The following is a 13435-nucleotide window of genomic DNA, read 5'->3' on the forward strand; positions in this document are numbered from 1 at the left end:
GATTGGTGCAGCCACTATGGAAAACAATATGGTGTTACCTCAAAAAATTGAAAATTGAACTGCCATTTGAGACAGTGATCTCACTTCTAGGAATATACCCTAAGAGGCCAGAAACACCAATGAGAAGGAACAGATGTACCCCATGTTTGTAGCAGCTCTACTTACAATAGCTAAGATCTGGAAACAGCCCAAGTGTCCATCAGTAGATGAATGGGTAAAAAAGCGGTAGTACATGTACACAATGGAGTACTATGCAGCTGTAAGAAAGAAAGATCTCTTATCTTTTGAAATGACATGGAGGAACCTGGAAAGTATTATCTAAGCAAAAGAAGCCAAACAGAGAAAGATAAATATCATATGATCTCACTTATTTGTGGAATATAATGAACATAACAGTCTGAGGAATGGGGTAGTTCCAGAGACGTGGTAGTGGGGTCAGACTGACAATCCCCAGAAGAGGGGTTGGGGGGGGGAGTAATAAACCATAGAACTTATATGCATATATGCATGTATGCATGAACAATGGACATGGACAACATAGCTGGGTACAGGGCGGGGTGGGAGGAAGAGGGGGAAACCAGTGGAGCAGGGGGAGAACCATCTGTAACAAAAATAAATAAATAAATTATAAAAAAAATAAGTGGTACATATATACAATGAAATATGTCTTGGTTGTAAAAAATGAAATCTTACCATTTGTGACCACATGAATGGACCTAGAGGATATTATGCTAAATGAAATATGTTAGACAGAGAAAGACATATACTATATAATTTGCTTCATTTGTGGAATCTAAAAATCAAAATGAATAAAACAAACATACTCATAGATACAGAGAACAAACTGATTGTTGCCATATATGAAGAGGGTTACAGGGCTGGGTGCAAATAGTGTAGAGATTAAGAAGTACAAATTGTCAGTTATAAAATAGTTTGGAAATGTCAAGTACAGTGTAGGGAATATAGTGAATAATATAGCAATAATTATGTATAGTATCAGGTGGTTACTTGACTTTTCTGTGGAATCAGTTGATAAGTTATATAAATGTCTAACCACTATGATGTATACCTGAAACTTACATAATATTGTATGTGAACTATAATTGAAAAGTAATTAAAAATAAAAAAATAGAAAAAAACAAATGGAAGATGGGGGCGGGCAGGATCAGAGGGAGGGTGAGTGTGTGAGAGAGTAAGCTAGTGTGTGAGAGAGTGTGAGTGGACATGAAGGTGGACGATCAAACTCAAGCAGTGCGGAGATGCGGAGCAGAAAGTTCCTGTGCTTTGGATGGGAGCAGCCGGCTACTGGTGTAAGTGACCCTTCAGTGTGCTTCTCCCTGTGCGTGGGGAGGTCCCACCATTTTGGAAGATCCAGGATCTTCCCTGGGAGAAGGCAGTGGGAGCAGCTAGGGCCCAGCAAGCTGAGCCCATCAGCATACCTGGCACCATTGGACCAGTGGACACTCTGTGTCAACACAGACAGGTGCACAGTAGTGGAGCTCCCAAGGTGCTAGTGGCGGAAGACTGCGGACAGCCTGGATCCCAGCACCATCCCCCATAGTAGCAGCCTGATCAGAGTCCAGATATACCCCCAGCAAAAGAGGCTGGGAAACAGACATCCATCCCAAGCAACAGAAGCACAGACTAGCAGATGAGACCCATCCCCAAAATCTATAGCAAAAGCTGAGCAGGAATTGAGCCCCACGGGGCAGCAGCACTCCCCAGTCTCCAGCAGTGCGACCTGGGGCTCCACAGATGCCTGTGCAGTCCGGTAGCTCACAAGAGCAGTGGTAAGCCCGAGCAAGAGAGAGACTGGTGCAATCCAGCTGCCCAACAGCAGGAACTGCAGGGTGCAGGGGCACCAGAGAGGCCTGTGCCACCCATCAGGGTCTGTAAAATCCAGTTTCCCATGGGACCTGTGGGGTGCTGAAGCACCAGAGAGGACTTAGCGACCCAGTAGGGTCCATGCCATCCAATTTCCTGCAAGACCTGAGGGGTGTGAAGCACCAGAGAGGCCTGTGCCACCCAGCAGGGACTGCACGATCTAGTTACCAACGGGGCCTGTCGGGTGCTGAAGCACCAGAGAGGCCTGCGCAACCCAGCAGGATCTGTGCTATCCAGTTACTCTTGGGTCCTGTGGGGTGTTGAACACCAGAGAGGCCTGTATGATACAGCAGCCCTAACATAGGCACAGAGCTGGGTCCCCAGAGGAACTGTGTTGTCCAGTTACCCACGGGACCTGCAGGGTGCTGGAGCACCAGAAAGGCCTGTGTGACCCAGCAGAGCACAAAATAGGCTTAGAGGATGTGAAAAGAATGCAGAGTAAATAGAAGTCATGCAGACCATCTTTCAGGACCATGCGGGAATTACAACTAAAATAGAGACAAATCCTCAGAAATAAGCAAGAGAAAAGCAGCAGGACAGGACCATATAACCAGGGACACTGGTAGGAACTGTGGAGACACGAGAGGGTGGCAGGCTGGGAGCCTACCGACAGCAGTAGTCTTACTTGTGAGCAGCACCATTGGGGAATAGACAAAGCCTGCTCCATAGCCCAGAGAGCCAGGACAGAGCACTAAAATAGCCACAGCCACTCACCTGGGGGCTACGGCAGAGGGAGGGCAGACTGGGCTGGAAGTCTGAGGGGGCACCTGGGATTGGGAGGGCACTCAGAGTTCCTCCTGAGTTGCAGTCACAAAGGATGGTGGCCAGTGTGCTCCTTCCCCAAGATGTGGGGAAAAGCAGCACCCTCCCGCTCAGAGATTCAGCCTTTCCCAGGTGTGGCAAAAAAATAAAAATTGAGGCTTATTAACAACCAGCATCTATCCCACACTCTAGAAATCCTCTTTGGCCAAACACCAGGGCTACATTTTAAGGCACTGAGTAACTGAGACTACTAGCCACCAGGAAAATGTTAGAGGATAACTGAACATTTCCTGGGCTTGCAAATCTATCCAGGAAAGTAAGATTTCACAGTGGTGTTTAACATGGGCCCACACAGGCTCATCCAAACCCTGTAGAGGGAGACACAAACAGCAGAACACCAACACCCACAGGGAAAATTTGGCAGGCTCCAAAACCCACAGAGATAGCCAAAATGGTGAAACAAAGAAACAAATCCCAAATGAAGGAACAAGAGAACTCTACTGAAGATGAGATCAATGAAATGCAGCTAAGCAAATTATTAAGGTAGAGTTCAGAACCAAGATTTTGAGGAGGCTCAACAGCATGAGTAAGGACATCAGCACCATGAGTAAAAATAGAGAAACATTGAAAACCACCCAAGTAGAAATGAAGAATGACATAGCAAAAATTAAGAACACATTGGAAGGACTAAACAGCAGAGTAGAGGAAGCTGAGAACCAGATCAGTGAATTGGAAGACAGGATAGAAAAAAACAATCAGAAAACCAAAAGGAAAAAGCAATTAAAAAACAGGAAGACAGCTTAAGAGAACTGTGGGACAACTGGAAACATAATAACATTCGCATTATAGGATTTCCCGAAGAGGAAGAAAATGAGCAAGGATTAGAGAATATATTTGAAGAAATAATGACAGAAAATTTTCTGAACTTGGTGAAGGAAGAAGGCATTCAAGTTCAAGAAGCACAGAGAGCCCCAAGTAAGAAGAACCCAAACAGGCCTACACCAAGACACATAGTAATTAAAATGCCAAAAAATCAAGATAAAGAGAGAATCCTAAAGGCAGCAAAAGATATGCAACAGGTTACCTACAAAGGAAGCCCCATTAGGCTCTCAACGGACTTCTCAACAGAAACACTACAAGCCAGAGGGAGTGACATGAAGTAATCAAGGTCATGAAAAAGAAGGATCTGAACTCAAAAATACTCTATCCAGCAATGCTATCATTCAAATTAGAAGGTCAAATAAAGAGCTTCCCAGACAAAAAAAGGCTAAGAGAATATATTAACACCAAACCAGCACTGCAAGACATGCTAAAAAGACTGCTATAATTACTAGAAGAAATTTAAAAATAGAGCCACACTAAACAAAAATGGCAATAAATAAGTACATATCAATTTTCACCTTAAATGTGATTGGTTTGAATGCTCCGATATAAAGACACAGAGTAGCTGACTGGATAAGATAGCATGATACACATATATGTTGTTTACAAGAGACCCACCTCACAATAGAAAACTCACATAGGTTGAAAGTGAAGGGATGAAAAAAATCTTTCAAGCAAACAGAAAGAATAAAAGCTGGTGTAGCAATACTCATATCTGATAAAATAGATTTCAAAATGAAGAACATAACTAGAGACAAAGAAAGTCACTACATAATATTGATAGGATCTATCCAACAGAAGGAAATAACCTTGATAAACATATATGCACCCAATATAGGAGCACCAACATTTATTAAAAATCTTTTGGAGGACTTTAAAGGAGAAATTGACAGCAATAAAATCATAGCAAGAGACTTCAACACCCCGCTGATATCATTGGAGAGATCTTCTAGACAAAAAATTAACAAGGAAACACAGACTCTAAATGAAGTGCTAGATCAAATGGATTTCATAGATATCTACAGAGAATTACACCCCAATACTGCAGAATTCACATTCTTCTCAAGTGCACATGGCACATTCTAAAGATAGAGCACATGTTAGGGCACAAACTAAGTCTCTATAAGTTAAAGAAGATTGAAATTCTATCAAGCACCTTCTCAGATCATAATGGCAAGCAACTAGAAATCAATAGCAACAAGAACATACAAAGACATTTCAAAACATGGAGGCTAAATAGCATGTTATTGATCAATAAATGGATTACCATGGAGATCAAGGAAGAAATTTAAAACTTCCTGGAAACCAATGAAAATGAACACAGAAAAACACAAAATGTATGGGATGCAGCGAAAGCTGTTCTGAGAGGGAAGTTCATAGCACTACAGGTTTACCTCAAGAAGCAAGAAATATTTCTAACAGAATATCTAACCTCCCAACTTAAAGAACTAGAAAGCAAACAAAAAGAAAACCCCCACAGCAAGTAGAAGGAAGGAAATAGTAAAGATCAGAGGAGAAATAAATGACATTGAGACCAAAAAAACAATTCAAAGGATCAATGAAACAAAGAGCTAGTGCTTTGAAAAGATAAACAAGATTGATGGGCCCTTAGCTAGACTCACCAAGAAACAAAGGGAGAGAACCCAAATACACAAAATCAGAAATGAAAGAGAAGAAATAATAACTGACACCACAGAAATACAAAGGATTGTTAACAGATATTATGAACAATTATACAGCAACAAATTTGACAATCTAAGCAAAATGGACCAATTTCTAGAAACACATAGTCTCCCAAAACCAAACCAGAAAGAGATAGAAATTTGAACAGGCCAATAAAAAACAGAAGTAATTGAAGATGTAATAAAGACTCTCCCAGCAAACAAAAACCCAGGTCCAGAAGGCTTCATGGGGCAATTTTACTGAACATTCTAAGAAGAACTAACACCCATTCTCCTTAAACTATTTCAAAAAATTCAAGAAGAAGAAAGACTTCCAAACTTGTTTTATGAGACCAGCATAATTCTAATTCCAAAACCAGAAAAAGACACTACAAAGAAAGAAAACTACAGGCCAATATCCCTGATGAACCTAGATGCCAAACTCCTGAACAAAATACTAGCAAATAGAATCCAGCAATACACCAAAAAAATTATTCACCATGACCAAGTGGGATTCATCCTGGGGATGCAAGGTTGGTACGATATTCGCAAATTAAATAAATGCGATACACCACATAAACAAAATGAGAGATAAAAATCATATGATCATATCAATAAACGTTGAGAAAGCATTGGACAAAATCCGGCACCCACTTCTGATAAAAATGGTCAGCAATCTGGGAATAGAGGGATCATATCTCAACATAATAAAGGCCATACATGAAAGACTTACAGCCAATGTCACACTCAATGGGCAAAAATAAAAAGCATTTCTCTTACGAACAGGAACAAGACAAGGATGCCCACTTTTGCCACTCTTATTTAACATAGTACTGGAAGTCTTAGCCACAGCAATCAGACAGGAGAAAAAAGAAAAGTGATCCAAATGGGACAGGAGGAAGTGAAACTGTCATAATTCACAGATGACATGATACTATACATAGAAAACCCTAAAGACTCCATCAAAAGTTTACTAGACTTTATAAATTAATTTGGCAAAGTAGCAGGATACAAAATAAACATCAAGAAATTGATGGCATTCTTATACACCAATGATGAACTCAAAAAAAGAGAAAGTAAAAAAACAATCCCATTGATCATCATAGTAAAAAAAATTAAGATACCTAGTAATAAACTTAACCAAAAAAATAAATGACCTATTCGCAGAAAACTACAGGTCATTGAAAAAAGAAATAGAGGTAGATATAAAAAAGTGGAAGCACATAACTTGTTCATGGATTGGAAGAATCAACATCATTAAAATGTCCATACTACCCAAAGCAATCTATAGATTCAATGCAACCCCCATCAAAATACCAATGGCATACTTCACAGAATTAGAACAATTACTTCAAAAGTTCATATGGAACTCAAAAAGACCTCGAATAGCCACAGCAATCTTGAAAAAGAAGAACAAAGTTGGAGGGATCACATTATCATATTTCACCTTATACTACAAAGCCACTATAATCAAAACAGCCTGGTACTGGCACAAGAACAGACATTTCGACCAGTGGAACAGAACAGAGAACCTGGAAATGTACCGAAAACAATATGTTCAATTAATATTTGACAAAGTTGGCAAGAGCATACAGTGGAGTAAAGACAGCCTCTTTAATAAATGGTGTTTGGAAAACTGGACAGCTACATGCAAAAAAAAATGTAACTAGACCATCAACTTACACCATACACAAGAATAAACTCAAAATGGATAAAAGACTGAAATGTTACTCATGAATCCATAAAAATCCTGGAAGAAAATTTCGGACATCATACGCAGCAGAATTTTCACAGATACATCACCTAAGGCAATAGAAACAAAGGATAAAATGAACACATGGGACTACATCAAACTAAAAAGCTTCTGCACAGCAAAAGAAACAATCATCAAAATGGAAAGGCTACCCTCTGTATGGGAGAAAATCATTGCCAATGATGTATCAGATAAGGGGTTAATTTCCAATATATATAGAGTGCTCATACAACTAAACAAAAGGAAGAGAAAGAACCCAATTAAAAAATGGGCAGAGGAGCTGAATAGACACCTCTCCAAACAGGACATACAAATGGCCAAAAGACATATGAAGAAATGCTCAACATCACTAATCATCAGAGAGATGCAAATTAAAACAACAATGTGGTATCACCTCACACCTGTCAGAATGGCCGCCATCAACAAATCATCAAAAAGTGTTGGCGAGGGTGTGGCGAAAAGGGGACTATGGTACACTGCTGGTGGGAATGCAGACTGGTGAAGCTACTATGGAAAACAATATGGTGTTACCTCAAAAAATTGAAAATTGAACTGCCATTTGACCCAGTGATCCCACTTCTAGTAATATACCCTAAGAGGCCAGAAACACCAATGAGAAGGAACATATGTACCCCCATGTTTGTAGCAGCTCTATTTACAATAGCTAAAATCTGGAAACAGTTCAAATGTCCATCAGTAGACAAATGGATAAAAACCCTGTGGTAAATATACACAATGGAGTACTATGCAGCTGTAAGAAAGAAAGATCTCTTATCCTTTGAGATGACATGGAGGGATCTGGAAAGTATTATCCTAAGTGAAACAAGCCAAACAGAGAAAGACAAGTATCATATAATCTCACTTATTTGTGGAAAATAATGAACATAACAGTCTGAGGAACAGGGTAGTCCCAGAGACGTGGAAGTGGGGTACAGACTGACAATTTCCTGAAGAGTGTGTGTGAGGGGAGAGATAAACCACAGAACTTATATGCGTGTATGTATGAACAGTGGACATGAATAACATAGGTGGGGACAGGGTGGAGAGGGTGGGGGAGGGGAGAATGAATGGGGGAAAAATGAGAAACATCTGTAAGAAAAATAAAGTAATTAATTTAAAAATTAAAAATTAAAAAAATAGAAACTTTTAATGATCTAGAAAAAAAAGAAAATAATAAATGTGGGTAAGGATGTAGGGAAATTGGAACCCTTAATCTGTCTTGGCAAGCATGTAAAAACAATGCAGCTGCTGTGGAAAACAGTATAGTAATTCTTCAAATAATTAGGAATAGAATTACCATGTGAGCTAGCAGTTCCTAAATTACTAAAATATACCCAAAAGACTTTTTTCTCTCTCAATATATTTTATTCTGATGAAATTACAAAAGTAAATATAAAATACTTTGAAAAAGTACAGTTAACTGACTTAGAAAAATAGATAAAGCCCCTAAAGATTTAAAAATACAATATAGATTTTCATAGAGAACATTTAAAAATATTTTAGATGGTAACCAATACTAACTTATACAAGCTATTTTTTGATGCATACCAAACACAGAATTTTCTATAATAAATCTATGCACACTGGCAATCCATTTGGATTCACAGAATATTTATTTGGAATAGAATCTGATAATGAGAGAAAAACCCAAGTGGATTTCAATGCATTTGCTTCAATAAATTACTATCACATTTAACACCCTCCAAGAGCCTTTAAAGTCTGAAATATCAAAATCAAATGCAAAAACACAGGAAGACTGAGGGACTACTATTTTCTCTCTTTGCCAGAATTCTACAATAGTAAATCCATGTATTGAACAGATATCAGGAGGAAATAATGTCCCTGTTGAAGGTGCTCAGTTTGGTGCCCCAGCTGCAATTTTTAGGCTAGAGTCCTAGACAGGAGACAGCCTCCCCTAACCATGAAGGGGTGACACCAGTGCCATGACTGGGGCTACTTCAAAACAAATTTCAAGGACCTATATTCTTTGGGCCTGATTTGTTTATACTTCTGAGGTGATAATGTTAAGTTTAGAAGCTCCACTTCTAGTGTAACTAACTGCACTGCTCAGAGAAAAGGCCAACAGTATAATCAGGACACCTCAGCAATGTTTGCTAAAGTTAAAATCACCACCAGGATTGCTCCTCTTGCCTCATAGGACTAGGAAAACTTTCCTTTGGTTGATATCAGAGTCATGATGACTCCAGATTTACTTTTCTTGAGCAGGCAGCTACATGAGCTAGGGCTGTACAAGTCTAATATGAAAGGAAATACTTTGTAGCTGGCAATCCTCTAAAATCACTTTATTCAGTCTGGAGAAGAATAAAGGATACATTTGGCTGTCAATACAAAAATTGTAGTACAAGGAAGTTTCAATATTTAAACAAAAACCTGCACATCATTGTCCAATTTTTTAAAAAGGCCTGAAAATAAAAGCACCAAAGGATTAACTGCATAATGTATAAAGCACTCTTCACCCCATAACTGTTACCAGGTATGAGGAGCAGATCAGACATTGAGAGATGACTTGTGATTAGGAAACGTTGGGGTAGGGAGTGTTGTCAAACAGGCAGACCCTGGGCACAGGGAGATAAATAAAAAGTGAGAGGAGTCAAAGACAGACTGATTTCTTCCAATTCCTATCAAAAGTTGGCCCTCTAGCCCTGGCCGGTTTGGCTCAGCGGTTAGAGCGTCGGCCTGCGGTCCGGAGAGACCCGGGTTCGGTTCCCGCTAAGGGCACGTACTTCGGTTGCAGTTTGTCCCCGGCCCTGGTTGGTCGTGTGGGTGGCAGCCACTCGATGTGTCCCTTCACGTCGATGTTTCTCTCTCTCTCTCCCTTACTCTCTCTCCCTCCCACTCTATCTGTACAAAAAGTGGAAAAATATCCTCGGGTGAGGATAAAAAAAAAAAAACAAAAATAAAAAAGTTGGCCCTCTAGCCAAGTCAGGAAGGGGCCATCCTCTCCCCATCTCTCCAATTCTCCTGCCCTCAACTCCTTGATATTTAAATGCATTGTTGGTTAAGCCAGATTAGTATGGGAACTTGGTAATGTTTTTATTTTTTATTTTTAAAAGGACATTCTGAGTCTCAAATTACCAACAATTTTACTTGTGTCACTAATAAGCTGCCTTTACTACTATTCTAACATAACTGTCTTTGATTCATTTTGGGGCTGAGTCATGAAGAGAGAGAAGATTTCTATCACTGCAAATAAATGGAGAAAAGTGAGAACCCTTTGTTTTGAGAATCTTAGAAATGATGGTGCAAGTGCAACCCTAGTTGAAAATCTAACTTTATTCCTTGCAGACTTTCGTAAATGACCAACATAAACATACAGACTGCCTGACAGGGACCTTTGAATAAACTTTTTTTTTTTATCCTCACCTGAGGACATTTTTCTATTTTTTGTTCAGATAGAGTGGGAGGGAGAGAGAGAAAGAGAAACATTGATGTGAAAGGGACACATCGAGTGGTTGCCACCCGCACAACCCAACCAGGGCCGGGGACAAACTGCAACTGAGGTATGTGCCCTTAGTGGGACCTGAACCCGGGTCTCTCTGGACCACAGGCCAACGCTCTAACCGCTGAGTCAAACCGGCCAGGGCCCTTTGAATAAACTTAAAATGTAGATTGTGGAATGTCTCAGAGGGCTTTTCTCTTTTTTTCATAAGTGATTATCTCACTCTTAATTCCTGAAACAATGAAGTATGCTTTCAGCCTAATTAGATTAAATGTTTTTTTTCCCTTTAAAATTCTGTATATACTTAATAATTTATTGAAATCGAGTTATTATAAAAACAGAGTTTCTAAGTAATTCTCTTCCTTATACTTTAGAGGAATAATAAAAATAAATAACAAAAACACCCTATCAAAATTAACCTCTGCCAAAGCCATCAAGAAGCTGGTGAGTATTTTGCAAAAGTACCACTCTGAAACAGAATGCTGATGAACTTCAAGTGGTGCCAGTCTGGCAGGTCTTTAGAATACTTGTGCCTCAATACATTTAGTCAGAGTTTACTAAATCCTAGAAAACTAATGAAAATCAGATCTTTTCTTCACTAAAGTGGATGATTCTTTTTATATGAATAGAAATAGAGTAATTTCAAGTTTTGATACAAAAACAACACAGGATAAAACTCTTGAGAGGGCTCAATGCATTCCTTGACTATTAATAGAATGAAGATATTTACTTATTCCTCCCATATTGACTCCTTTAAACGCATGCACGCACGAACACACACACATGAATAGGAAAAACTCCATACTCTTAGTTGTGTTATAAAATGTGTACACCTTTTAAAGTTATTTAAAATTGTGGTTTTCCTTAAGTTTTATTCTTATTGGGATAAAGTTGGTACATTTCTACAGTACTCTTCACTAAGTCTCAAGGCGCGCGCGCGCGCACACACACACACACATACACACACACACCCAAAAGCATACCGAAGTAATTCTTTGAAAAAGGAAACTAAACACAACACAATCAAGTAATCTGATTATTTTCTTTCATTCTCCTACCCAGAATTTCAAAGCCTTCTGAAAGACAATGTGAATGAAAATAGTGGTTTGAGACCTAAATTTCTGATTTTTTGAAAGTTTGCTTTTTGTCAGCCAAAAGCTACATATTCAAATACATCTGAATGAAGTATTAAAAAAATAAACAAACAAAATAAAAAACCTACAAGACCATCTTAGGTGCCTTAAAAAAAATTATTTCTGATATACACACACTCCTACATTTAAACAGGCTCATATGTGAATAAAATCCCAAATAAAGATTTAAAATAAAGTCAGTTTAGATTAACTTTGGTTTCTCTCATACATGTCATATGGTGATTTAAATGGCAATCATGGATTTTGAAAAAATATACATATATGTTCTATCTATAAAAACACTAGTAAAAACTTCAAACTAATGGTTATCCAAAGTGATACAAATTGCTCTAAATCTTAAGGAAACTTAAAAATACCTCTTCTATAAGCAGAATATAACCTATTTGACTGAGTTATTAGCAAATTTGTTGTGGAAACTTGTTAATAAATTATTGGTGGAAATTTTTAATATCCATTATGCTGTAACCTGAAACAGACTAAATCATTTTCTTTAATAAAAGAATAATAAACAAACTGATAAACTACAGATTAATAATCACATATTAAAACCAAGTGTGACAAGAGTGGTGACAATGGTGCCTCAGATTTGGCTGTGTCCTGAATTTCTCACTCTGAAGGTATTAAGCCACCCTACCTGTGGGACAACTTTTATCAGTAGACACAGATAATAAGTGCCTTTTTATCCTGTTTTCTTAAAGTTTGAATCACTAGTCTATAACAGATAGCAATGAGATAGCAGTGTTAGCAGTAGGTGAAGCAAGAGGGTAACTAGAAGAAACATTTACCTGTCTTTTGATCCAAGCTTCTCAATTAATTCCTGAAGAGGTGCCAACTCACACCTATCAGATTAAACTCCTGAACAAAGAAAATAAAGTACTTAAAGGAGCTGTTGAGGTGGGCCTCCTCTTGCAGTTGCATCATAGAATCAAAGTGCTGGTGATAAATATGGGCATAAACCCTGAACAGATGCTTTAGAATAGTCTTTGCCACAGACATAAAGTTTTTGGGAAATGGTACACCAATCTTAGAAGGAAAAAGAATTTCATCATCAAGTTGATCCTGAACCCAAGTCATCAAATAGTCAGTGTATTTTGGTGCAGAACATTTGATTGGCTTTTTAGTACCATCTACCCAATGATATTCATATCTTGAACCTGCAACATGACTGGACAGCTTGCTTCAGTGCAGAATTCTGTAATAGTTCCATATAAAATGTTGATCTGGTTGAAGAAATCCACAGTGTTAACAGTAATCCATTCATTCAGATCCTCTCCCTCTGGCAACATAACAGCTTGTCTCAGATTGCCACTTCCTAAAGTTGCTTCTGCATGTTTTAAGAGTTCATACTGATGAGACCCTTCAGGGATATTCTTTGGTTTGAATGTTTTAGAAGAGCAGCTGCTGAAGAGGAAGCTCATCTTCTATCCTTGTGTGTGTGTGTGTGTGGGGGGGTTGTCCCTTGCCGCAGTTAGGATTTGGAGCCTGCAAGGGAACTGAGAGGTAGCGACAGTCCTCGCCCCCCCCCCACCTCCCGCCTGCAGACAGCTGAAGTACTGACTGCTGCTGTTCTGACCCCGGGTCGAGCCCATTTCAGCGGATGCAAGCAGTAAGCCCACCTCCTCTGCTTCCTCCACTTAGCAGAGCCGAAATCCCAAAAGACTTTAAAGTAAGGTCTCAAAAATATTGGCATACCCACATTCATACCAGTAACACTCACAACCACCGAGGGTCTGTGGAAGCAACCCAAATGTTCATCAATAGATCGATGATTATACAAAATGTGGTCTGTCCATACAGTGGAATATTAGCTTTAAAAAGGAAATTCTGCTCTGGCCAGGTGGCTCAGTTGACTGGAGTGTCCTTCCATACACCCAAAGGT

The 13435-nt window shown here is 39.1% G+C and overlaps 1 pseudogene; it reads right to left on the bottom strand.

Annotated features, from left to right (window-relative positions):
- Positions 1-12337: 12337 nt before the first annotated feature.
- On the bottom strand, positions 12338-12974 carry LOC118616323 (annotated as a pseudogene).
- Between the last annotated feature and the right edge of the window lie 461 nt (positions 12975-13435).

Source organism: Molossus molossus, unplaced genomic scaffold, assembly GCF_014108415.1.
Source record: "Molossus molossus isolate mMolMol1 unplaced genomic scaffold, mMolMol1.p scaffold_m16_p_4, whole genome shotgun sequence".
Taxonomy (NCBI): Eukaryota; Metazoa; Chordata; class Mammalia; order Chiroptera; family Molossidae; genus Molossus; species Molossus molossus.